This window comes from Falco cherrug, chromosome 1 (genome assembly GCF_023634085.1).
Source record: "Falco cherrug isolate bFalChe1 chromosome 1, bFalChe1.pri, whole genome shotgun sequence".
NCBI classification, from domain to species: domain Eukaryota; kingdom Metazoa; phylum Chordata; class Aves; order Falconiformes; family Falconidae; genus Falco; species Falco cherrug.
The window spans coordinates 20724620-20750272 of record NC_073697.1 but is presented as its reverse complement, the minus strand read 5'-3'; the positions used below and the strand labels follow the sequence as shown (position 1 = coordinate 20750272).

General features: G+C 41.6%; 1 long non-coding RNA gene across 2 annotated transcripts in view; it reads left to right on the top strand.

Annotated features, from left to right (window-relative positions):
• LOC129736903 (uncharacterized) overlaps positions 1–25116 on the top strand; it is a 109427-nt gene extending 84311 nt beyond the window's left edge. Inside the window, exons 2-4 of one of the 2 annotated variants that reach the window (XR_008734077.1) lie at positions 22790–22918; positions 24204–24688; positions 24730–25116. This is a non-coding gene — a long non-coding RNA (uncharacterized LOC129736903). Of the gene's footprint in view, positions 1–22789; positions 24689–24729 lie in introns of both variants that reach the window. The other variant, XR_008734074.1, reaches the window with a different exon arrangement.
• Positions 25117–25653: the final 537 nt, after the last annotated feature.

Here is a 25653-nt window from a genome sequence, read left to right as displayed (position 1 = left end):
GCATCAGCTTCATGTGGTATCAGCTAAGGCTTTGTGTCATGATTTGTCATTTGTGCAGCTGCCAGATGCTCACAAATTTGACTATGAAATTTGACAATAAAAGCATTGCAGAAATTTATTAAAAAGTCTTAGTTTGTTTGTTGATCTTTATCTTATAATATGTAATCTTAACTACTTTTATACATAGCTATTTATATGTTATTGAGCAAAAAGCAAGGACAGCCAAAAGTAATTATTGCAATGGCTAGTCCGTTCCTAAATTCCCAGAGATCTGAAGCTAATTTTCCAAATACAAGCAGAGTGTGCAAGGACTAATTATTGTATTTGTTAGGAAACCATAGTAAAGTGATATTCACTTCTATAGATGCCCATTTAATAACTTCAATGCACCGGTAACCTTACACTTGGAAGAAGGTATCTCAGCAGTTCCTCCATAATTAAGATTTCAGCTCCCAGTGTCAGGCTGCCTGCAGAGAGTGTGCTGTCATAAGTCTAGACACATTTTTGTGATACCTGATACTGTTGTTTCAATGCAAGAGGCAACTTCACATTCAGCTGGAGCAGTGCAAATGATAATATTATGGTATGACAATGTTATTCTTTTAACCGATGGTTTGTACCTCTAACAAGGAAAGTTTTATGAAATTTGTATTGGCTTCATTTACAGAAAGCGTACCCATTTAGTGGTTCGCTTTGACATAACTTTTCTATTTTACATTACTGCTTAGTGCATAGGAACAGTACTGTTTAATTTTTTTTCCTTTCCTTTTATTTTTCTTGCTTTTGTCTTTAAAAAGCTCCAAAGACTTTCTGTGTACAATGTGGTTTGAAATAGAAAAAGATATTAATTTTGAACAGGCATTTTGTTTTATTAAGTATCCATTTCAGGACTCTTGTGTATTTATTGGTGTGAACGGCACAGCTTCAAAGGATAAAGATAAATACTGCATTCTTAGTGTTGAAAACAACCTACTGTCAGCAGAAAAGCTTTTTGAACTGGTTAGAGCCTACATCCGAGAAGTTATTAATTTCTGACATCTCTTAGGCTATCTCTTTTCTTTTTAACTTGCTTTACTGAACGTAATTTGCTACAGCCAAAATAAATAGCACCATCTTGTCCTGAGTGGGAGCCTTGGGGCATGGTGGCACTGGCACTGGGTACTCTGCCTCTGTGCCAGAGTCCCAGGCTTGTGCAGTCACACTTGGGCACCCAAAGAAGTAATTAACCTGCCTTTCACTGATGTCAGTATCTTCTGTTTGCAGTTACCTGCAAATCCTTGAAATCTGGTGTAAGGGCCTAACATCTAATTTATGAGCTTGGGAACTTAGGTCTGGAAATTTTGATTTAACCTTTTTCAGTAGTGGGAGTGCCCATCTGCACACAAATGTGAAAATTAACCTTTCTGAAAGTCTTTTTCTGGAGAAAGTGACCTGTAGATAGAAATTTGATCTGTAAAGATGCCCTCTAATTTATTAAAATTATGTTTTTCTTTAAACTTTTTCTTTTTACCAAGCTTAGGCTAGGGTGTGAAAATCAATCTATGCTCTAACTGTCTATTACACCCTACCCTGAGAAGGGACATTTTGCAGCCTATGCCAACGATATGTGTGAGGCAGCCAAGAACCTCAAGCTTGTGGTAGTCACACAGTCCCAACAGGTGATGATGATGGAAGCAAGCAATCGATCTGAGTGTGTGACTGCTGTGTCCTGGCAGGGAAGGGACTTGTCCTCATGCTTTTCTGATTCTACAGCAAAGACCAAACTCTGTCCTCCACTTGGGTTATCTCATTGTGAGTCCAACAACAGCATTGTGTGGCCAGCGCAACTCATGGTGAAACTGCTTTCTGCAAAAATTCCAATAATATTCTTGTGCTCTGAAGTTCTCTGGTATTTCAATAACATGGCCCATATCTTAGAGATGCTGGTTTGTCCTGTTTGCTGCTGTGATACTTCCCACCCTTCATTTCCTGGGTGAAGTGATAGGAAATGGTGTATGTGTAGAGGTAACATTAAAAAGTACTTGCATGTAGTAAATCGGTCATTTAGGGGAGGGGAGAAAGGAAAGCATGGTGTTTTATTTTGGTGCTGGTTTCCACTCTTCTTTCCATTGGCTCCATGTCTCTTCCTGAGGGCTAGGAGGAACTGCCCAGCATTGTGAACTCGGCTTGGCTGTGAAGCATCAACAAAGAGCTGTATGGATCAGTGTTTGGAAATAGACTAAAAAAATATTTACGTGTTGGAAAAGGTTGTAGAGATTTTTCTTTCTGTCCAGCTCAAATTTCAACAGTTTGAGCAGGATCCACAAAACACCATTCTTGAAATCAGCTCCTATACCTTGATTTGACATCAAGAAGACACAATGACAGTTTGTCCGAATTAATGGACTTGAAATCTATTTTTCTCTGAGAAATTTTTAATATTATTCCTTATGCTAGAATCAATTGACAGATCACAGAAGTGGGTAACGCATTCTCTAACATTATGTTCTCTGCTTCTGAGGAAATACCGAAGACAAAATGTTCAGTGTATTTATCCTCAGAATCCCTACTGGACTCCAAAGACTTCCACAGCTGAGGGAATAAGAAAAACAACTGCGAAAATTTCAAGTTCAGACTCCTCAATAAGAAAAAGCAGGAGTCTTCAGTTCACTCCTTAGCAGATCCTTAATCCTTAGCAAAAGGTTGTTGTTGTTGTTGTTGTTTTTTAAAATGTTTCAAAATAACTTTCATTGTAATGCAATATCCCATTTGGGTAGCTTACAAAACTGAAGTATCACAAATAAGGTTTCAACAGTGAGTTGCCTGAACAGACCCCTTGAAAGAGTTTTTACAAAGCCAAATTATTTCTGTAGGTGAAACTTAAGTGGAAAAAATATTTAACATGAAACATTTTTGTACCTCCACTGAACCTCCATTTTTCATTTTTGGCCCATGTGGACTGTTTTCAGTAGCTCAGAAGACAACAGACTCGGGTGTCTCCCCACGACCTCAATGGCTGCATGAACTGCAAGTTGGTTCTTTCTCTCCTAGCCCTGCTTTTCTTTGAATCTGAAATTATATTCAGTTTAATTGCCAAGAATTAAATTAATCCTTGTGAAACAGAGCTTGAACCATGTATTGATTTCAGATTTCCTTTCTTCCTGAGAAATAGGTGCATATGAAATACCCTTTAATCATGCATCAACCAAATTATTTTTTTAATGAACAAATTAAGTGGCATCTTTGAATTCTTCATTATTAAGGGAGTCCAAGGTAGTTTATTTGTAGGTATATATGCAGTACAAAGAATTTTTTGCAACTTACTGGGTATTTCGTATGTAACACATCTGAGCAGTAACCTTAAGAAAACCTCGGTTAAAAAATTCATGGTCTTTTACAGGGTTAAAACCAGGAAGAAAAGCTGTTAATGGCAAAAGAATAATAAATGTTTAATCTAAGGAATGGTTTTGTGGCTTATGGCCTTGCATTAGTCGTAGCCATTCATGGTAGCCTCCACTCAATGCACACTCAAGAAATTATAAATTGTACTATTTTGGTATTGCTGAAATATTTAATGGATATATTAACAAAATATTTAACTGGAAGGATCTAGGACAGGGTCCCTGGTCATATCCTGAGAGTAATGAAAAAGTCTTCTGCTAGAAAACAGATGTTTCAACACAATTCTGTTTCATGGAAATGTTTGAAAGGGTTTGGTTTAATTCTTCATTGAAATAAAAATAGATTTTGAAGGCTTGAATGCAATCACAATCTGGATTTGTTCCCTGGCCAGCTCTGCCCTTCAGCCTGATGCCGGGTGTCTCTAGTGCTCCGCTACTGAGGTTTCCCTGTCAGTGGCATCCTCCCCTGGCAGCCGCGGGGCTGGGGCAGTGCTGGGGAGCAGTGAGCCCCACCCTGTGGGGAGAAGGGCTTTTCTGGTCTTTCTAGTAGAAGTCAAGAAGCAATTCTCCTTACACCTTGAACTGTGAGGTTTTAGGTGTGAAAGGGGGATGGTAAGGAAAAGGAAATTGCGGGAGAGGTATCCACTGAAGAAATTGAAAGAGAGAGTCCTATGGAAAACAGGGAAACCGATGTCAGAATAAATTGGCAGTAGCAGTGCAAATTAGCAGTTCTAATATCCTGTAAAAGGATGAGACTGTGTCATTCACAATGGAAATAACATATAAAGCATGCACACCTCAGGTACGAGTCACTGTGTGTTACCTCCTAGCTGAGACTCTGCCTTGCCCCTGACCTGTTCTACCTCATTGCCCATCTTGTGGTCACTAACACCTAACATGAGGCATGCCTGGGTGGAAACTAGCCTCGGGCAGGCAATTGGTTTGACTGGATTTAGACTTGCTTCTGGGAGCAGCCCTGCTGGGCCCCAGACCTGACCATACTGGGACCACTTCTAGCTTAGTGCTAGGAAAAAACTGACTGGCCTTTGATCTTTTTCTCCTTTCCTATTCCTTTTTCTTTTCTACTATTTATACTCTTAATTCGTCCCACTCTGTTCCCCTTTTTTCCTTATTTTTTTTCTCTTCCATATTTCACACTCTCTTCTCCTCCTGTGTTTTCCATATGCTTTCTTTCCTGCTCCTTTTTCCTACATTCTTCCCTCAGGCCATGACAGCTTTTAGTTACAATGAGAAATGACATATTGTGAAGGTGCTGTATTTTTCCAACCTCTTCCCATACTCACTCCGAGTTTGGGAGCAAAATGTTCCTGGTGTGCTGCCAGCTGAACCTCTTGCAGTGCTACAAAGCTGGCTCCCTCCCATGCGTGTACTCCAGGGATGCACTCCCACAGCATGGGCTTTTTGTCGGCTATTTCCTACGTGGCTGGCCTTCTCTTCCTTTCCGGCACCGGACTGAGCAATTATAAATCAAACTGTTTAGAAAAACTGTCCTTAAAGACCAGAGGTAGCAAATCTATTTGTCATAACCTGCATCTTTCTGGAGAAAATGACAAAATCTTTATTACATTGAAAACGTACATGCTATTGCCTTATATTCTGCATGGTAGTTAGACCTATTTGAGCCAGCAATATAATTACTGTATTCACTCTTTTGGATGGGTTGGGATGAAGTATCACTTTATTAGCATTTTCTTTCAACTTCAGGATTATATGGGGATCTAACTATCATCTACTTGTGTTAGCCAGGCAAACCCAGACCATCTTCCTTAAAATATATTAAGAAAAGGCTGTAAGACTATTCTGCTGTAACTTCTGGCCCCTTTCTTGAGCAGCTGTTCACATCTTTTAAGTTCGTAGGCTTCTTAATGGACATTTATTTGTGAAGAACAACAGATGCCATTTATTACCCTGCCTATCTTAAAAATTACTTAAGCCTTTTAGCATATTTCTCCAATTAGTGTATTTTAAAATACAACTTTTTCTTTCAAGTGCATGCTGGAATTGTGGAAATATACTGCATTCAGCGTTACTCTGCAAACAGAAAAAATGATGCATATTATTTGGCAGAAAAAAGGCATGGTAGAAACAGTAAATAGAACGGAATGAAAAGTAAACGCCTTGCTCATGTGAATGCTAATGTGTAGTTTTAAATCATGAGGCACTGGCCCAGTTTTGGTTCTTTAAAATTAGATTTCTTTTAATATAAAGAGGCAGTAAGATAAAACATTCTGTGGTGTCTGTCAGCGAAGGGGAAGGCATGAAGCTGGTGAAGTGTTATGTAACATGTCCTATAAACAATTCTGTATTTATAGTACTTTATTAGTGTGTCTTCCTCCTTTTGCTGAGATTGCAAGCCTGAAGGTCTATTCCTTATATAGCAGGCAAGCACTGCTTTACCTCGGCTCTACTGTCAGCGTTTAGGCTGTCCCAGCATGTCTTGTTCTTGGCTGTGAGCTCAGAGAAGAGTTCAGTATACCGAAGAGTTAGCAGAGTCCCACATCTTTACTGAACTTTGTCACAAAAGCAGCTTTGTCTTTGGCGGTCAGATATTTTGGGAAGAGTTTAACTATTTATCTGAAAGTAAAAGGACATACTGACAGTATGTCCTTTACCTCTGTTTTTAATTGGGTTAATTTCTTCAGGTGTGTTGTTTCTAGATGTATGGTAAGAAGAAAGAAAACACAAGCCTGTGAGAAGCAGCTCAAATCTCCTTTTCCAGGCCAGGCTGTGAACAGCCCTGGTGTGTCTGGGCAGGACCTGGAAGAAGCTTCCTCTACCGTGACTCTGCTCATGTGCTTGGGATATAGTGATACAGCAGGCACTTAGTCACACAACAGGTCTGTGGTAAGCCAGCAATGCTCCCCTAACAAGACCCTCTTTCTACCTCCCAGGGGACCCTAAAAGCTGAGCTGGCAGGGGCTCCTGGCAGTACTGGCCGCAGCTGGGCAGCTCAGCACTCTCTGCTCTGCTGCATCAGGGCGGGATATGTGTCTTCATTGTTGACATGCCAGTTAGAAGTCCTTGTTTTAGCACGAAACCCACAGAGGTGGAATGTTTTAGCTTAAGAACTGGGCTGCAGCAGTGGTGGCTGAGGCAGAGGAACAATTCTTGATCTGTCCCCAGCCACTCACAGCTGGATTTGCAGAAACATCTTGGACAGATGCAGAAAAATCCTCTAGGATTCATCTGTCCAGATCCTTCATCGACTAACACCCATGTCCTACATGTAACTACTCTTTTTCATTTGAGATTTATTCTCTTGGTTTCTAGAGATAGTGGCACCCATGACCTTTTCTGGCCTTGTGCTGCACTCAGTCGCTGTGTGCTCTGCACTGCCTGTGGCCAGATCCAAATTGTGAGCGTATGGTACTTCCCATTAATCCTTTCAATTAGTTTTTTACAAGCTTCTGGCTGACTGGTTGGATGATGCCATCTCACAGCCATGTGTCGGCTCTAGCATGGCTACTTAGTCACTAGGAAATTCTGCATGCCAAACTGCCTAGTTTTAATCGTCCAATTTCTTTTAGAAAATTCAAACCAGAGGACACAAATACATAAAGCAAGAGTGTGAGGCAAGAGGGTTTTAATTTGTTTGCTTCTCCAATATGCCTGTAAGTAATTTGCTCTTAAACAGAGGCAACAGTCCACAGGAGTGTGCTCAGGCTTAAAATTTGGTTACTGGGAAGAGATGGAGGAAGGAGCTGGAGCTGGTTCCTACTGTTAAGCCCTTTAACTCCAGGCAGACTGGGCACATTCTAGCGTCCCCCTCTGTTTCACATCTTTCAAATGGGACATTTATCTATTATTTTCTCTGTTCTTTTATTAGTTTTAAAGCATGCAGTTTAGTCTTTACAATTGGTGATTGTTTCAAGTTAAGAGCAGTGGACCAGAGGAACCGCCCTTCAGTAAAATGCAAGGTACAGTTAGCACAGGAATTAGCTCCACATCTGCAGGGAAGCTATTTAAATGTAGACCAACACATATTTTATTAGCTGTTAGGTCGCTTAAGGAGTCATCCACTCCAAATAATAGTAATTCTGGTTAAATTTAGACATATATCAAGTTAGCATGTTAAATAATTTGAGGAACAGATGTGTTTAGAAACCACTAAGTTACACTTAACCAGCTTGTGCCAGTAGTTGCAATGGCAACAGTTCCAACACTTCTGTTCGAGAAGCGCAAGGACTGCCCAGGTTACTTGTCTAAGAAAAGCACATGAGGCGAAGTGGGTCTTCCTGTGCTGGCCCAAGGGATTTTGATTGTATGGTAGTGGGTGGATGACCACAGGCATTTTGCCTGTCAGGCACAGTCTTTCCAGCATCCCTGATGGGTGTCGTGAACATCAGCACCATCCCCCACCAAGAGGCATGGCTTGAAGTTGGAGCATTGCCCTCTTGTCCCTGATTATAAAATAAAACAAAACCCTGGATAACTAGGAAGGAATTCCTCCTTTGTTTTGTAAGCATCTTGGGTCAAAGGCCCTGTAGAAATTTAAATTATGGCTATTGTTCAGTATTATTCTTGGTAGGAGATGTAGGCAAAATCCTTTCAAACAGGAAGTTCTTTTGTGGCTATCTTCTGAACAACTCTAATCGCATTACATTTTCTCCTTCTTCAAAGATCCCAGAAATATCTCTCTTCACGTTTAATATTTGAATGTGTTTATTGTGTTGATGGCGATTTACCTGCAAATTGTAATTATGGGAAATTCCTACAGCTTGTGACAAAGTGCACAGAACTGGTCACCACAACAGGTTTTTCCTCTGTTTCAAGTGGCCCCTGACTCATTCAGAGAAGTCAAGACCTTTCCTAGGGAAACAGAGCTCTTTGCCAGCGATCATTTTGTTACTGCAGCAAGTGAAAAAAGTCTTTTGAACATTTGGGAAGTGAAGATTAATTTCTAGGGCTGCTTCATCCACGCTTTCTTGGTGCCTTTTTGATTTTTAAACTGTCATATATTACTTACTTTTAACTGGCAGAACAATAACTCTGAGCTATTTTTTCTGAAACTAACTGTATGGTAGCTCTACAAACATGGAATTGTTGTATCAGAGTTTGGAAGAGTTGAAGTACATTACAGATTACAGCCCATGCCTGTTTGTTATGGACATACCTGGTTCCACCATGGAAGCCAGGGGTTTGTTTTTATTGTCTGAGATGCTGGCCAGGTTTCTGTTTTTTCATCCTCGCCAGGTTTCTGTGGACATCTATTCCTTCTCTTGTTCTCCCTTCACATGCATTTAGGGCAGGGGTCCTCAAACTTTTTAAACAGGGGCCCGGCGCGCGGATGAAGTGGCAGGCAGTCATCTGCGGCTGCTTGGTTTCCCCCCCAACCCCCGGCGGGTGGGGGTGGGGGGGGTTTCTGTAAATACCAGGGGCCGGATTGAGGACCCTGGGGGGCTGTATCCAGCCCGCAGACTGTAGTTTGAGGACCCCTGACTTAGGGTCTCTACCAAATGAAATGTTGTTTTAGCTATGTGACTGTGAAAGTGTTGCAAAATGGTAGGTAACAGGCTCTCTGTACTATTGTGCAGGCAAAGTGGAGACTATTAAAGCAGTATTAAGCCATAATCCAGTTTTAATATGATTCTGGAAAAAATACTAGAAAAGCAACTCTGAGACTCACTACAAATATTTACCTACTGCACACAATAAATTTGCTCATAACAGGCTGGGATTCCGCTGCCCACTGCCCGCCATGGGCAGTTCACACAACAGCACAGCCCGGTAGCTTAGCTGTCAGCAGAGACATTTTTGTGGAAGATAGAGTCCTAGCTAAGTGCAGCTGCATTTATTAAGTGTTAGAAAGACAAGATACTTAGTTCCTAGAAACACAAAAAGAGAAGTTCTGTCTGTGTGGAAAGCGTTGAGCCCTGTTGAAATCATGGGTGCTGGTGCTGTGGTCACGGTTCCTGCCAAGAGCTGGTAATTGTGTGGTTTCTGCCCTGCACCCCCACAAGGTGCAAGACAGCTGCTGCCATTCAAAGCATCAAGGAGCTGACTCTTAAAAATAACTGTTTCTCCCCAGTTCTAATTATCTTTCCTGTAAGCACCCTGCAGACTTTTCTAAGCTAAGGCAGCATCCTAGGACTGTCGAGAGCCTCAATGCTTCCCAGAGTGTCTTCAGGATGTCATGAGATGTCTCTAGCATATCACTTCTGCTCCCAGGCCAGCCATGCCCTTAGCAATGTGGTCATGGGAAGGTGGCTTTGCAGCTGGATTTTAAACTACTGGCAGCAGAAAGTTCTCATCCAGTTGGGATAGCGAGGCCACAGCCCTGTAAACCCCTGCAATAAGGACATGGTCCCATTCAGCCATACACAAAGATTATCAGTTAGTAAACATGTGCATTAACTGCCTGGACTTATCTCTTACTTATTTCCCTGTGCTTAATAGATCTAATAAAAAAATTCTACAGTCCACTTAAAATAAACACCACTGTAATGAGCTTCAAGTGCAACTCTGAAGGTTATACATTCGTTTCTGCTTCAGTTGTATTTATAAAGGCCTTTGTGTTGTAGTTTAGCCTATTTAATTTTCTTGCTTTTGTAAACACTCTTATTTACTTCTGTTTCTGGAAAACAAAAATAATGTATGAAACCATCAATTCATTTTTTTGTTTTAACGTGCCAAAGGTGACCTTTTAGGTTGTATTTTTAAGCATAGAATTTCTTCCATAAGGAAGGTGCTACCAAAAGATATTGTAGGTGAAGGGATCTTTGTACCTACAAGCCATGTTGATCATGAGATCAGATGTTATTTAAGTTTAATTTAACACAAACCAGACCACCTATTGCATTGTAAATTCTCTCCAAAGAAACTGCTTAACTCCGATTTCAGTAAAGTCAAGAGGCTGTTTCTGAAAAATAGCATGTGTTAAAATGAAAAAAAAAATATCACAAATTTATTACTATCTTGATATATAATAGCTTTTTAAGAGTGAGTAATTTTCAAGGCAAGTTTCATTGCAGTAATATATCTGTGGGAATAATTTTTGCTTAAAGATTTAAGATTAAACTTCTTTTTTTTATCAGTCATAATGAAAATACTACTAATAAGTAAGCATAACTTAAAGTTCATTTTTATGGAATTAGCATGGGCCTCCTGTTATCTCGGAAAGCGCACAGGTTCAGCTGAAATTAAGTTTTGGGCTAAAGGGTATGTTTCTATTTTAGCTGTCCTTTAATAGCTCACTATTAAATTAGTGTTATATAAACCAAGCTTTATCATAGTTCTGGTTTTTTATGCATTTTTTTGTCAGTATAATAAAGATCTGGCATTTGAGGACAGAAAGTAATGAAATACAAGCTGTCAGAGTAATGTGGCCAAATCTTCTTTTTCAGCTTAAAGTTCATTTGTGAAAGGAAGAGCAGCTCTAGAGGGCTGATGGAATTTCTGATTCAGTGGCCCTGTCAGGAGAATGAGATATGAAATCTCTATGAAGTGCTCAGATACCGCCACTGTAAAAGCAATACAAAAGTATGAGAAGCCCAACCACCACCAGACCCCTCCGAATGAGAATTATTTTGTAATTCTACCAGATCAGACTTGGAGAAGAGGGGAAAGCTTGAACCTAGCTTGAACACAAGGGTCTGAAGAGGAAACACCTCAGAGAGGTGCCAGAGCCCTGGAGGAAGGAGGCCATGGAAGAGACAGAGGCCATGTCCACCTTCCTGCTCAGCTGTTGAGACCAAGAATGAAGCAGCAAGTGCTTTGTTAGACGCTTGGGGATGGATACATACAAAGAAGTTTTAAACTATGCACAACCAAATGTTTCGGTCACCTGTCTTGCATAAGATGTTAAACATTTGGGAATGATCTTCCTCACTTTGGTCAGAGAACAGTACACTTACTCCTGCTTTATTAATAGCATCCTATTAAGTAACACAGTCATCTCTTTAAATGTCCTTGTGACTTAATGTGTGGATTATCTTACTTTGCTAAAAGGTGTTCCCTCATATTTCTTTTAGATACAGAAATGTGCTGGCTCACAATAGACCGATACTCTCATGATTGTATGTATAAGCCTTCCACTACAGATAGCATGTTTAATTTCTGCCAGACACCTGCAGAAAAATTGCAGACATAAAATGGATGGCCACCAAAGCGACACTCCCTTGGTTTCTTACCTTACACCCTATCTTCTCCAGCATGTGAATTGGCATTGGCATGTGCTCTGCATTTCAGAAACCCAGTAATTACAATTTAATGCCTTTAAACTGTTGTATTTGCACCAGTGGTAATTATTATTCTTAAGGTATTCTGGGCATGTGTCTTCCAAAGGGTATGTTAAAGCAAGGAAAGAGATTTAGGAGATGAATGAGATAAAATACAGAAACAAAATAAGCATCTAAACCTTATAAAAATGCGTTAAGCTCGGGGGAAGGGTAACTTAAGCCCTAGTTTTTAAAATAATTTGGAAGCAATGGAAGGGAATCTTTCACACCTTAGGAGTAACAGCCATAGAATCTATCAAGCAAACAACAAAAAAGATACTTCTATTCAACATCAAGTTGCAAAAAGAAGAGGAATAATGTTTCCTGTTGTATGTACATTTGTGAAAGACTCTTAATGACCACTTTGGAAGTAACAGGAAAAAAAGTTTCTTACTGGCAGGTAGTGCAGTTTCCCAAGGGACTGCATGATATGATAAGTGGTTATTAATGACACTGCTGTGCTAAGAATCTGATATATTTGGAGAAGACTGGTAAAGATGTGTGGCTCTTGGTCGTGCTGCTTTTGTGTAAGACTTCTGTTGATAAAAGAGGGCTGCAAGAAAGGGCTGATGAATTACGTTTGATCTGAAGGAGCTGATAAGAAAAGCATGAGTTGGGGAGCCACATCTTGTGCATTTGGATTGAATTTTGCAGAATTTCTCGGTGTCTACACTTGCAAGGAAGGGATACTCTGCTTAAACCAGCAAAGAGTGACCGTGGTGATTGCTCCTGTGTGAGCTGGTGGCCCAGGGCTGCTGACTCCTGCTGCTAGGAGCTGTGTGCCCTCCCTAGCTGCCCACCTGGTCACTGCTCAGAAGATGTAGTTGCTCTGAGTCATGCTGGCTCAGCCCGATGGTCTGTGTGGCCTAGTGTCTTGTCTCCACTTCTGTGCGCCCGTACGTGCATGCTTACATGCCAGGCATTGCACCAAACCTCCACAACACAGGCAGACCTTCCTTTTGCTATTCCCTAAACCAGGGCTGGATGTGGTCTGTTCTCCTGGAGGGCTCTGCAGAGCTCAGATATGCATCCTGTGCTCAGTCAGAAGGGTGTTTTGATGTCAGGCAGACACAGTATGTTGCCTGCTGCTGCACTCCCTGTGCCTGCAGGCATCTCTCCAGTGCTGTCCCCCAGCTCTTCCCAGCTGCTGCCCTCCCCCAGCTCTTCCCAGCTGCTGCCCTCCCACTGCTCACTGCTTGTGCCAGTAGCCCAGAGGGCACACAGTGCCACAACTCACTCTGGCTACGATAGCAACTCATGCCTCTGCTGGAAGCTGTGTCGCAGTCAGGTGTTGTACCTTTTCAGAATGAAGTTTAAATTCCTGTTCATTGCAACAGAATGTAAAAGAAAATGGCTTTGTACTGCCAGCCTGCAGGCTTGCTGGCACGGTGCAGTGGAAGGGCAGTATTGCTGATAGTGGTGTGAATCCCGGTTATAAAGGCAAGATACCTGACTGGTGGTTATAGAGGAGCTGTGATGGCTGTGAAAAAACTATGCATAAGGGGAAAACACAATAGACTGCAAACAGGTTATAGTTAAAAGCAGAGTGAAACTGAGATACAAGTTAATAACAAGTGAGGCTGAAGCATCACTCTCTTTGTTGCATAGTTGTTGTAGCCCATATGGGCTTTTATCAGGAACAGTCAGTGATCACACATACCATATGTGCAGCAGCATCTAAGCTTAGCGAACTGGAAGTTTGAACTACAAATTTCCTTACAGTTAGTGGTGTTAGTATGAGCTAAAGTGATATTAATTTTAATTAGAGCTGAATGAAATAATAAAAAAATAATTTCAATTTGTTTCACTGAAACCCCTAGATTTCTCCTTTGGCTCCATCTGGAAAGCCTTATATTAACTTTCCAGTGAATTCCTTTTTGTAGAAAGAGAAAGGACTGGAAATGCTCATGTGTACTGGCAGAAGCATTCATAGTCTGCAGGTAGATGTGATTATTCTGAAAGCAGCTGGTAGATTTGGTCATTTGTAAACTGGAGAAGACAATCAGCAACAAAAAACATGCACAACACAAACTCAGGAAAGCAAACTGTTAGAGTGACATGAAGAATTCATGAGCTGTTCATAATTTGAAGTATTTTTATTTAAACCGTCTGGTGCATGATCCGTAATCGTAATAAAACACCACTGGCTCCAGGTGTCTGTTCAGATCATTACAAACAGATAACAGAGTTGCATTCCATAGTGCCTTCCAGGTTTTGGAGTATCTATGAAGAAGTGAGCTCTTCAAATCAAATCCTTTTCTGATCAAAATGAAATAGAGGGGCTACAGTATATGCCTGGGCTTTACAGGTATGTGCTGCAATGTAGTCTGTGGTCCTTCGGCCTCACTAGAATGTGGCAAGAATGTTTTGTGGCTCTTTTCTCACAAGCACTTTTTTCATGTAGAAATCAAGGTAGAAAGGGAAGAAGGAGAGGAGAGCAGTGTTTGGCCCGGCAGGAGTCGGGCACAGCTACGGTATGTCCATGGAGCTGGGGAGCTGCTCTAGGCAGCCCTGGCACGGGCACCTCTTCACTGACCCACGTTCTTATCGACACAAGAAGTAAGATCACGTCAGAGTAGTGCATTTGCTAATCCATTCCACTTCATCTTGTTATCTCTGTGCTGAATCCTGTAGATAATGTGTTTTTCATTTGAGCTTATCTTCTAGAAAGGTAGCTAGTCTGGATTTGAAGAGAATGAGGGGTGAAGAAGCCATCATTCCCCATTCTTTCTACATATTGGATTTTGGAGTGTTTCTGAATGGAGATTTTAAGATTTTGGAAAGGGGTGAATTTGAAGGTATTTATTTCCATTTTCTGTTGCCTAAGAGGTTGAGAAAAACGATTTTTCTTTGAGAGGAAGATATTGAAACCTAAGTTGAAGCACTTAATTTAAACAGTATGAAAATACACAAAGCCTTTCTACATTGGCTATATAGGGAATCTGGCTGCTGCCTTTAGGAATACTGAAAACACCTACAATGAAAGCACTACTATATGCATAAAGTAGGTCAGATTCTTCCCCCCTCCTGCAAATTTAAGAGCCTTCTCTTCCTTGATAAAATCTACCTGGCTAATTAGCTTTGCCTTTTCACACAGCACGAACTCTTATGTTAGGGAGTGACAAAACTGTTTTAAAAAAATGTGTGTGTCTGTGTGCTTTTCAGATACAACTGCACTGTGTCAGATGACGATGAGGAAGATACTGTTTTGAGAATGTTCATTTAAGGCACATCTGCACCCAAACAGTTTCTTTTACTATTAAGATTGTGTACTGATGGGAAGGAGCTTATTCTTACTATTAAAAAATGATGGTTCTTTTTCTTTGTCTATATAACATATCAAAAAATAATTTAGGTATAATTAGTATGTGCGGAGAAAACTGAAACTAGCCAGACATGTTTGTTACCCTGCTACCAGGTTGAGAAATGCGACCCAGTATTTCTTTGTTAGCTTTTCCTCCGTATAGTCTCTTGAGTCATAAACGTTCTCTTAAATGTGAAAACAGTGTCTGATACAGAAGGGCCTTGATCCTGCCAGGATGTGTGGAAAACTATCAGGGAAAGAGATAAGTCTCGCTGAGCACAGCACAGAGAAGCAGCACAGTTGCTTTGAATTTGTGTAGTTTATTCCTGTTGAGGCATGCCCCTCATCTTACATCCCCGCACTGCTAAACTGAGCAATATGAAAGCTGCTGTCTTTCAAGATGAGTGCGTACCCCTGCAATCTCATTCTATCAGTTGATCGATCAATATTACAATTGGAACGATGATGCTCCAAGATGCTGGAACCAAGCAACTGTGTGTCGCTTGCTGTGAGAGCTCTCCACAGCTGTGGTCCAGATAGCAATACCTGGAGCTAACTAGCTCTTCAATCCCCTTCTCGTCAATTCCATCTGTTCCCAGGCTCTTGGCAAATTTTCTCATCCTTCTAGCTTTCAGACAGCAGTATAATAGGTCGTTGCAAGAATGGATTCATTTATCTAAGGCTGTTTAAAGATCTGAGAAGGATGTACTTCAAAGGCAGGAAAATGGGATGCAGTGCAGGTGAACAGGGGAGAAGGACACGCACCCAGATTAAATTAGCCCTTCTTCTATATGCAAGAAAGGAACCAGTTTCCGTCTGCCTTTTCAAATGTTTTGCTGTAATAGCAAGGGGGAGCATAAAATGAGATAGAACTCAGTTAAAATGGAAAGTTTAGAGCTGAGCTAGTAAAAAGGCCAGATCCACTGGGGAGGGGAGGAGTGGCTGGAATGTTTAACTCCTTGGCGTGGCAAAACTAGCTTATAGAGATGGGGGTTACCAATGCTGAGACTGCATCCTTCTGTGGCAGGTATCTAACCTACCATATGCTTTGAATGCAATGAAAAATGTTTCAGTTTTAAATGCAAGCATTTTTTTAAAAAACATGGAAGTCAGCCAAGAATCTGTCTGCTGCAACAACAAAATAAAAATGCAGTATGTTAGGAAGGAGGAACAATCATTGGGACTTTCTCTGCTGTAGGAAGACAAAGTAGACAGAAAGCCTCGAACAGACCTGCCTCAATTTTATTTAAAGGTGTTACAGATCTTGCTATGAGATTGCGATGACAGGATGGCACAGTTTGTGTAACAGCATTTCAGCAGGGCTTGAGACATGACATAAAAAACAACCAAACCTGAGGCGTGCATACAAATGCTGATGTTCTTTTAATATAAATCAGCCTATCAGGGAAAAGTCAGGTAGCAGTATAATTAAAAGATTATTTAACATTTTTTTTGAAACAGCACATAGGCCTACAACTGTATTTCTTATCTCCGCCCAAATATAAGTATTGAAAATACTGAGGAGAATGCAGGATCATTTGGCTCCTCTGCGACAGCACTGATTTTGTTCAGTTTGATTTTCCTTTTTGTTATAGACTTGTACATTGTTGGAGAATAGGGTTTGGGGCATTGCATTGATATATTTCTTATTTCTGGTTCATCCCCAGGGCTTTGATCTATTCATTTTCAGCAGCGTTTTGAATTGGCTGATCTGTATTAGGATCAGTGTGTGAAAGGCATAGGAAAAAAATGGACCGGGTGTTGTGAAAGAAACATCTGCACTCTTTGTCAGAAAAAATGGAGCGATGGCTATTATGAGAAATGGAAGAATATTTGGGAGTCTCACTGCCTACAGAGAGAGAAAAGAATACCGCAAAAGTTAACCTCTTCAGGAATTGAACTGGATAAATTTAATGATGTAGCCCAAACATATAAAGAAAAGGTAGATATAAAGACAGTCAAGAGTGCTACAAAACTTAAGTTATGAATGCTGTAGGTTGTGTAAGACACTTAAACGTTGCATGTGAGGTGGTATTTTCAAATTATGTTTTGCATTCATCTGACAGATGCCCACTTGAAAGGTATTTTGCCAAGAGTACCAAAGGAGGAACTATCAGTGTTTGAGAATCCAATTATTTAATGCTGTATTTTCAGGCCCAGCTTAATATTGTAAGTAAGTGTCCAGTCTTCTTCAGGAAAAGTATCTTCAACAGTAAATGGCATGTGACCTTGCATCTTCATAATACATAAATGGCTGGCAGATGTGCCTCGCTGATGCTCTTCTGAGACTCAGGAATCTATGATAGGGTCAAGAAGTTCCTCTCCTAATTTTTTATTCACCTGACTTTTCTCAGAAGCCAGTGGCTAAGAGGTCTGTGCCTTAACTACAAGTTTACTTGCTGGAAAAACCTACTGTTTGTTGCGAACGTGCCTCCTGCTACCCTCATCTGAGGTTTCTACCTCTTGTGCTGGGAGAAAGAGGGAGCAACTGTCCCACCATTTATGATTTTACAGACTATTTTATCTTCCCTTGGGCACCCTTCTTCCAGCCTGAGGGTTCAGTCTATTTCACTGTTCCACAGATGGAAATTATTTTGTATCTTTGATCTTCTTTCTTTGAACCTTTTCCAAGTATTTCATGGGGGCAGGTGGGTGAAGGTATGGGATGGACAGAAGGAAGAAAATGTGAGCAAAGCGGTAGCATTCAAAATGAGGGTATAAGGGGCTGCAGTATATAATGATGGTCTCTGTTCTTTATCCCTTCTCTAATAGTTTTCAGTTAGTATTCCGTTTGCTGTCCCAAGTGTTGAGCTGGTATTTTTGTTTATCTATTGTAATTCCAAAATCCTACTCCTAAGCTTATTAGATAGCCTAGAGCCCATCATTTCATATATAAATTTGTGAATCATTGCTGCATTTTCATTTACTGATTTTTATCTGCCATCTTATTGCCCTCAGCACTCAGCCTTTTAAAGTCTTCTGCTGTGCCATGAGGAGAACCCTGCAAGTATCTCCTCCCTCCCCTTGCTCCTGTTGTGCGTAGGCAGCTCAGAGTAGCTGGGACACAGCCCCTCTCCTGGGATAAAGCTATGGGAGACCACTTATATCCTTCAGGCTGTGCATTTCCTTGCCTGATATTTCCTGGTTAAATATGAATGCTCTGTATCTTTATCTTGATCTAGGCAGTTGCCACAAATAATTGTAGGCAAAATAAAATATTCCAACCAAAACTTTCCCTGCACAAATTAACAGGAAAAAAAGTGAGTGGATCTTTATAGCCCTGTTGCCATGCACTGTTACAGCTCTCAGAACCACAGCTTCATTTAGAGCTCAACAGTGCAATCTACAAACCAGTAAAACTATTCTGCTTTGATTTTACATAAGTTACTGCAAATCAGTTCTCACTGACGAAGTTTTAGTCCTCTTTTGATTGCTATTTCTGCTTGAAACAACAGCTCCATCCCCTAGTCTCCGAAACAGAACTTGTCAAAGGATTTTACGTAGTTGTGACAGTAACCAGAGCCATAAAGGAATAATTATTTTTTTTTAAAAGGTAAAACTCATCGTCTACCGCATACTGCCATTGTATCAGGATCATTGACATTTAGGACAGAAAGCATCTGGGTGTACAAAGCATTTCCAATTGTCTAAATTGAAATGATAAAATTCCTAATAAGGTTATTCCATTCCATCTCTTTTTATGGCTCTGCAGTCTGTAGTATTTTTATGAATAGTTCATGCTGTGGTGTACTTATTAATATGCTTCTGCAACCTAAATGGCATAATTAGTTGCATTTTTATCTCGAAGGTTCAATTAAAAAATAATCTAGCAGGAGGTAGGATTCCCAATTACTGAGTGTGGGAAAGACACCTACTCTGTTCTTGCTGTCTTTCATCTCAGACATAATTCGATCGGCCTTTTTCCCAAATAAAATGTATCTTTTCATCCCTGTGGAGGAAGGAGAGAGGTCATAGGGACCTGTGGAGACCATATATAACGACATCTATTTTTAGCTTCACTTTTCTTTAAAAATGCAATTAAATTTGTAGTACACTCAAATTGCAGACACTCTGTACACTGTCTTGTAGACAAGACAGAAAAAAAATATTTTAATTGCTTTTTATTGTAATAGAAAAACATTATTTTTTCTATTTCAGGTTCAGTAATCAAGCCTTTACAAGTATATTAGCAGTAAAACAAAATTAATTTACATTTTATTTCTTACAAGTGTTTCTTTTGGAAACTTGTAAATAGATACCACCACTCTTTTAGAAAATGTCAGAACATTTTGACAGATGTAAATCTGCAATTTAATAATCATAACTTAAAACTCCAGGTATAATTTCCAGAGACAGTAATCGTGAATAGTATCAGGGGGTTATTATTAGTCTGCTTTTCTTCTAGTGAACCTCAATAGCTCAAGTGCCCTATGTGAATAGCTCTAGTGACCTCAATAGCTATTGTAAATCCGAGTTTTCAGAGTTAGAATATTTTCCATCAATGCTTGTAAATGAATTGCGCTAAAGAAAGAAAAGAAATATCAGTAGTAGCATTTACTGAAAAAACCTTGGCCAGTCTGTCTGCTGGGGCAGAGCTAGAGGACTTCGTCTTGTGTACATGGGAAACTCCCCACATTAAAAAGTATTTTATAGCTGCCTAGTCTTTGCTTCTCACACAGGAGGCAGCTTGAAGAAGACAATGATGGCATAAATGAAATAGCACATTGAGCAATAATTTCACGTTCATTCCTATAAAGTAGGACTGTGTACCTCTTGAGAGATGCAGTGTTCCTGCCTCCCACAGATAGTCAGTTTTGGCCCAGCACGGCAAGTGCCCCCAAGCGGGAGGTGTTCAGAGTTGTCTGTGGGGCCATGGAAACCAGGGGGATTTCTCACAGAAATAGGTGCTTGCAAGATGGGGTGGTTACTTATACCACAACAGGGGGGGCAAGCAGCATGATCTCATTGCAATGGGTGTGTTATTAATTATCACCCTGTCATAGTCAATGGACATACATACTTGAACCTGTTTGTAATATCTCTATTGCACGATATTTTGAAAGTAGTGTTTTAAATGACACTGGGTTCTGGCTGATCCTATTTCTTTGAATTCAGTGAAAATGGAAGAATAATCCTAAGTTATTATGACAGGTTTTGGTGTTTTGTTTTGGTTTTTTTACTAATTATAAATATACAACCCCTTTTTGGATCAAATTTGTGCTTATGTATTAGGAAGCCATATCTAGGATCAAATCCTGAAAAGCCTTGTGATTTGTACCTTGGTTATGCCAAGCAAGCTGCTGTCACCATGGATGCAGATGTAATAAACCCCATTACGTGTGGGCTGTACCCAGGAGGTGTATACCCTGTGGCTGGGACGGACTCAGTCACTAGTATTGTTTTATACAGGTACCTGGAGCTCACTATGGTGATGCAGTTAGTTGTAGTTTTTCGACCAATTGTAAGGTCACAAAGTAGAGTTTTGAGGGGTTACTTGTAAAGTCTGAATAAAGCAAATCCCTTGCGTGAAAAGAGAAAGGCAGAAATCTGAAAACTTAAACATTTATTGTTAAATGAATTGGGTTTCCCCACTCATTTTTTCCAGGAAGACACAAAGCCAGAAACTTAACTTTTTTAGCCTTTCCAATTTGACATATTAGTTGGCCACTAGCTGCGGGTGCACACCTATGTTAGTCTCACCCATGCCTCTACATTATACTGAGATTACTCCTTTTGAGGCATGAAATGGATTTGCAGGATTTCTAACAAAAATTCCAATGTTCAGGAACCTTATTTTTAAAGGGATAAAAATACGCATCTATCCACAGCTTTTCACAAAAATATTTTTATTAAATATTAGTCCATCTCCATATGATTGTTATTTTCATGAAAGAAAGTCTTGGACCACCCAGTTTTTTTCTCTGTTAAACGTTGCTTTAAGTGTATGTATAGAGTAGTTCCTGGGCCTCTTTCCAAATCATATAAACCTTTTCCTTAAAAGATCTGAAAATGGGCATAATTTAAAATCACAAGGTATTTTCCCCATTAAAATGTTCCCAAGATTAGATCACAGTTTGGCAAAATAAACAGAATTTAATTCTTTAGCCCTTTTTATAGGGAATTCATTACAGATGGATTTCAGCTTGGGGCACGGTTCACTGGCAAGAGTGACCGACCTCAAGCATGGCTCTTTTGCTGTTTTGAGACTGCACACAGTGTCAATAGAGATTTTGTGGGATTTGAAATGAATGTAATGGGGTTTTATACTCTTAAAGTGAGATCATAAAATAAGGCAAGAAGTTTCGTGGACAGGATGCTAACATCCTACCTCACCTCCTGACTTAGCTTTTGGAATCGTTGCCCCTATGTTAGTATCCACCTTTTGCTTCCTTACCCAGCTGTCCTCTCTAAAATGCAGGCACTGATTCTGCAGTCAGGTCAGCATCATCCCTCCTCTTTGTGCTGTAGATTGCATCACAGAAGCCCTAAATATTTGCACACAAAAGCGAACCAGTTCTTGACGTGCTCTTCTCTTAACTAGATGTACATTTTTATTATGCTTACATTTGTTTACATAAATTCACATATATGGATTTTATGTATTTTTATATAAATTCATGTGCTCAACTAGAAACATGTTTTTGTTACTTTTTCAAGATGCATAAGTGGCACTTTCAAGCTGCAGATCAAATACCAGCCTGAATACTGTGACAGCTTCTCAGGCATGCTGTCTTGCTTTATATTTATAGAGGTATATGGCTTACAGTTATGGAACTATGGCAGTGCACTATATCATATTACTATTAACTATCCGCTCATTATAGAAATATTAAGAAAGGCTGTAATATAAGAACTGTAACTAGCAGTATCTAAACAAAAGCATAGTAAGTATAAAGAAAGGCTTGGAAATTTCTATTACAGTAGGCATGTCATAACAAATTCTTTTGGGGATATACACTGTTTTCTAGGATTAAAAACTTCAGAAATTTAGAGTCCATGATTGCCACGGATGCACAAGTGTAGAAACAGCCTGGCAATGTAGATGACTAGAACTTTGCATACAACTTATTCATTCCACAACCATGTACAGTTCACCTTCAAAACCAATGGTCTGTGTGCCAAATAGCAAATGTCTCAGTTGATGGGAAGAGAAGGACATTCAGATACTTCCAGAAATCTAGGCCTCTGGCATAATGAAAGCGAAGATTTAAGCTGTGGCTAAAGTCCACACTGTTTATTCCTACTGCAGTTAGAAAATAGCCTTAAATGTTTAATCCAAACAAGAGCTGCAGTCACTTTTTCAGAGGGCTACACCCATCCAACAATGAAACAAAGCAACAGCATCTCCTTTTGTGAGATTCACACCCATCAGCATGAGTTTGCTATTTTCTAATGACTTTGCATTTGTATCTGTATCTGTGAATAAGGTAATAGAAATAAACATGAAAATACATGATACAAAATATCTGTCTAAAGTATCACTATAAAATGAAAGCTAGCAAGACATAAGGCTAGAGAATGTGAGCTGTGTAAGGCCTGCGGGGGGAAAAAAGGGAGCAGGTCTGTCTTTGTTGCTTTCATTTACTCTATAATGTTCTTGGGAAGTCCCAAGCATAATGAAGGGACCTGCTTCTGGCCGCTCTGCCTATTGTAGATGCGCTGTGAAGAGTTTCAAGTCAAGGTAGGCAGAAACCATGGGCAGTGATTTGTGAGTGTGCTGCAGCACTCCAATGTGGATTGGTGTGATGACAGCAGGGTCACTTTGTCATTTGTAAAATATTCCCAATTTTATTTATAAACGCAAGCACCTCAGACAAAGCAGGACCTAGCTTTCTGATACTTCTTTTAAAAAAATTCTTTCGTTCCAGGGTGAAGAAAAAAACCTGCCCATTCCGGAAAGATATCTGCAGTGTTTGGATTTTGATCTCTCTATTCAACCTTTCAAACACCATCTCCTTAACACAGCACAAAAAACCTGCTCCAGGTAGTATCAAAAGGTAGCATCCTTTGCTAAAATTATATTCTGATTTTTATATATATATATATATATAAATGAAAGTGCAAAAAGCTTCCATGCAGTACAGGAAAACAAAAAAAGGCTATATTCTAACCTGCTGATGAAAAGATAGGTTTCCTGGCTTGCTTTATGGATGACTTATTTATGGTACAACATATTCAATTTTGGTCCTTAAAGGTGACCTCTGCCTTCCCCTCGCAGCCTCCCCAAACCAACAGGCATTTTTAATTATATAAAACCTTGTTTTCAAACATAATTTCCTTGGGTGTGTTCTGAGATGCGTTGGCAAAGCACAGAGAAAATGCACTCATGATGGAGCTTCATCAAAAATACTGATGGGAAGCCAATAGCTGGTTTGTGGTCATTGAGCAGTAATAATTGAAAGCGGCATAACTAGATATCCAGAATTTTTTTAAACAGATTTTACCTATCATGCTGAATGGCCTATAAACTAGGAGAAATCATTTAATCCATCACTGATGGATGGTGATTGGCGTAAGCACGCAGTCATTGGATTTGTCTATAACAGTTTGTGGAAATCACAGAAAATGTAGGGCCTTGTCAAGAAAAAAGGAGAGCATGTGAGTTCAGAGTGCTGAAGTTCAGTTTACAACAGCTTACTGTCTACGCAAGTGAGAATATTTTTTTTTGAGTAACGCTGCAAACAAGGGCATTTGAGTAGTCATTCATTAATACAATATAACTATTAGTTAAAGTTTAACAAGCCAGCTTACATATGCTGTTATGCTGTATGACATTTCTTAGCAACAGCACTTGAAATATTTACTTATTTTCCTTACCATAAATAATGAAATACCCAAGATCCCGTTTGCCTTTTCCTTCTGTTAAACAATGCATGTTCATGTCTAGATTTAAATGGGCCACATTTTCTGTCCTGAGCTACCAGAGACTTCAGCTATTTTTATACGGAGCAGCTTACCCTAATTTCAGAGTTAAATTTATATAGAATGGATTTATTTCTAGTTTCTTCAGTGAAAGTTTCATGCACTTTATTTCATAAGCTTATTTCTTTCTGTCTCATAATCCAAAAGGTTGCATCAGAGAACAGTTGGTAGGAAGCTCAGTTTGCTCCCCAAGGGGTGTGTTATTTGCAGAGCATATGTCTGAGCAGGTACTGGAATGCGGGGTCACGCTTCTAAATACAGATATTCAAGTATTAGGTGTCAAAATAGAAGTGGCCTAATTTACAGCATCATAAAGGTTTGCAGTCGTTGAGGTGAGCAGTTAAATGCTGTCGTTTCTAGTGAAAGGCTCAAGCTCTCAGCTGTTAAGAGGAAACTACGGTTGGTGTAAATGAAGTTGATTAGAAAGGCAATGAAGATGTCCCCCCTCTTCTACCCCACTTGGCAAAGAGGTCGAGGCAGAACACAATACAGCCTCATCAGATGCATCAACATCTCCTTCGTGTGAGCCTATGGCACCATCTACGGGTGAGATTGCTGGCCAAACCACTTGTCCCACTTTCCCCTCTCCCAAGGGCTTGTCTGCACTGCAGCTCCCCATCCCCAAGGATGCCCTTGTTTCACAACCACCCCGGCTCTCCATCACAGCCGGACGTGGATGGCGTGCCGCCCCCTCGCACCGCCCGGCTCCCGGCAGGCGAGGTTGGCACGCCTTCTCACTTTACAGGACCCAGGACACATTTGGGGTCCCTTCCTCAGAATGGCTGCGTTGAGCCACCCACCTACACCCCAGGCATCCCTGGTGGCTCTGTGCGGCCCTTCGGGCAGTTGGGGGCAGGGCTGCTGTGCTTGGGAGCCATCACGGAAGGGAAGGGGCAGGGCTGCTGTGCTTGGGAGCCATCACGGAAGGGAAGAAAATGGCCAGTTCCTGCCAGCAAAGTTCCCCGGGATGCTCAGGCGAGGGTGGGAAGGCCGGCTGTCTCTGAGAGGCACTGACTGCGTGGTGGGCCCCGGCACGGTGAGCTGCCCCCTCGCAGCAGGACAGCTGGGCAGAGGGACGCGTCAGGCCCAAGGACCTCTTGTGGCCCCATGGGCCGCAGGGCCAGCGGTCAGGCACGGCCACAGCCCCGCGAGGCTGCTACTTCCACTGCGCGGCGCTCGCAGCAGGCACAGCCCTGGCCGGGGCGTCCCCTGAGGGGCATCGAGCGGCCGAGAGGGAGGGCACCGGCACTGTGGGCACAGCCCTGGCCGGGGCGTCCCCTGAGGGGCATCGAGCGGCCGAGAGGGAGGGCACCGGCACTGTGGGCACAGCCCTGGCCGGGGCGTCCCCTGAGGGGCATCGAGCGGCCGAGAGGGAGGGCACCGCGCCCTGTGGGCACAGCCCTGGCCGGGGCGTCCCCTGAGGGGCATCGAGCGGCCGAGAGGGAGGGCACCGGCACTGTGGGCACAGCCCTGGCCGGGGCGTCCCCTGAGGGGCATCGAGCGGCCGAGAGGGAGGGCACCGGCACTGTGGGCACAGCCCTGGCCGGGGCGTCCCCTGAGGGGCATCGAGCGGCCGAGAGGGAGGGCACCGCGCCCTGTGGGCACAGCCCTGGCCGGGGCGTCCCCTGAGGGGCATCGAGCGGCCGAGAGGGAGGGCACCGCGCCCTGTGGGCACCGCGCCCTGTGGGCACAGCCCTGGCCGGGGCGTCCCCTGAGGGGCATCGAGCGGCCCAGAGGGAGGGCACCGCGCCCTGTGGGCACAGCCCTGGCCGGGGCGTCCCCTGAGGGGCAGTGAGCTGCGGCCGGGAGG